Below are 2,517 nucleotides of genomic sequence, written 5' to 3' on the forward strand. Positions count from 1 at the left end.
TCCATGCACCACGCATACTCGCTTACTTGTTTCTTGTGCAGAAGTCCAAATGCTTTTACCTAGGAACCCACGTCATGTTTGCCTTAAGCTACGTTTACACACATCCTTACAGTTAGGGATACATGCATATATATGTGTGTTCACACACGTCGCTACTCATTTCCAGCTCACTGTTTGTTCGTCACTCGCTCATGAAACTCGGTGCGCAACGGAGAGAGAGGAAAAGCACATCTGACATCCACACTCATCTGAATCATATGTATTTGTAACTGCATATTTATACGCGCCAGGCAGAGAATACGACCCAATGCATACAGTACATGTACACTGATTATTACAGTTTTTTCTGTTCGCTAAAGCACATTTTTTGTAACCTTTGACTGCTTTTGCTGAACTCCTCACACAGATGCACAAACCTATAACCAAATCAGCCAAACTGATAGCACAAAAACTGATTAGCACTCAGTTTGTAATGTTATAAAACACACTTTGCATAACTGTAAACACAACTCACTGCTTTGCACACAATTTGCAAAATATGAACACACTCCTAGAAAAAATGTACACACTCGTGGATATTTTGTACACTACAATACTAATTATTACACAACATGTGACAGGGGGAAACACCTTTAGATAATCTCTTCACTTTGCAACCGGCATACTGTATAAATAAGTCACAGGTAAGCTTTCTGTGTAGAAAATAATGGAAGGAGAAAGAAACACCAGAAGAGTGAGGATCAGAGGAGGGTGAGGAAAGGAAGAAAGGAGGCAAAGGCATATAGGCCTACACGTAATCACAGATGACACATTCGTTGTCATCAACCATGGCATGAGCTACAACCCAATCTGAGCCGCTACACTGTAGAAAGCATAGGCAGAACATTTCACGCTGAGAACCGGTATGTAGAGTAATTTCATACTCAATAGCGCAGTGTAGCAAATATGTACAGAGACAGTGTACATGAAAGACAATATAGTATATACTGACTGTAATGTGTGAAATACAGTAATGTACAAGTGATGGGATTGCTACTTTACAGAATTACCAGAATTCTGAGAGCAGGTGGCAGAGAACAACTGTGTGTTCACGCCTGAGCAGGAGACCCACATTCTGAATGGTGATGGCTAACAATAAGGCTGCAGGAAATTCAGGCCTAATAGAACATGGCAGAACCTTTGCAAATATAAATAATGTGAGTATCTCTGCAATATCACGGCTAGTTGAAAGAAACAAAATTCACATGAAGCAGGTTCAGAACATAAACAACTATGTTGATATGTGCAGGTAATCAACAATTCGTTTTGAATATACTGTAGGAGTCCATACTGATATTGACCAGACAGCATGTGAGGACTGGATACAAGGTGATACTTTCTCCGCTGTCTTGCTGCCTTGCAAGGCATATGGATGTTCAGAAATTTCCTTTGTTAGACTTACATTGTGTTTTCTTGTGCATTTGAATTACATGTCAAAAACATATTTTTAGTTTGCTCTGGGGAACGTAAACATCCATGATTGAAGTCTCATCCCCTGTGTTTTTATATCACAAGTAGTCATGACAAAAGTGTGATCTACAATTGATTTGCATTGTGCAAAGAACAGCACAAGCTAAATGTGTGTGTCATTTATACTGCATGTGTGTAGTTGCAGTGTGTGTGTGTTTATTATAAGATAGTTTGTGTGAATGATTTGACACAAAAATGCACATTTTCCAAAAGTGTATAGCGTTTTTCAACCTTAGTTTGATTTTGCAACGTATCTACAGTGCTTTGCTAGATAGGTGTGAAGTTCTTGTAGTTGTGTTTTGCAAAAGCAGCCAAAGTTGCGAAAATTGAGCTTTTGCAATCAGAAAAAACTGTAACATCTTCATTGCCCCGCCATCAGACTCATCATCAGACTCATGCAACGTGCTCAGAAAATTGAAAGAGAAGTGTAAGTTTTGTGAGTTAATTTAGCACTTAGGGGGGTCACATTTTATACTGTTGGTGTTTGTTTCCACTCTCTAAGACTTAAATTAACATGAACTGCGTGGACATCATGGCATCCACACTCGCTCATGGAACGTAACGTTAACATTTCCGCAGATTTAACTGCCCCAGCAGAAGTGAGAAGTGAACTGTCAATAATCGAAACCCTCCGCTCCAACGGTTACTCGCTTACTCACATCATGGCGCAAAGTTGCAATATTTTGATCTCGGAATACACCCACATCATTTGCACTCTCCTCGCCTATCCAGACATCACATCGCTGGAGCACATAAACAATCTATTGACTTATCTTGCTGAGCGAGTAGCTAGACGTGATGTGTGTAAATGCATCTCTCAGGGGTTCCAAAACTTTCCCAATAACAAGGTCCACCCATTCACCATTAGATTCTAGTCAAGGCCTCCCTTACTGCACATACTGTAGGTCATGCCAAACCATTTAGTCTGTGCACCCCCTCACACAGTCATAGTCTATGTGTGTGTGTGTCAGGACCTCAGACAATAATGTTCAGAGATGCAATAGATTA

This window comes from Engraulis encrasicolus, chromosome 24 (genome assembly GCF_034702125.1).
Source record: "Engraulis encrasicolus isolate BLACKSEA-1 chromosome 24, IST_EnEncr_1.0, whole genome shotgun sequence".
NCBI lineage: Eukaryota > Metazoa > Chordata > Actinopteri > Clupeiformes > Engraulidae > Engraulis > Engraulis encrasicolus.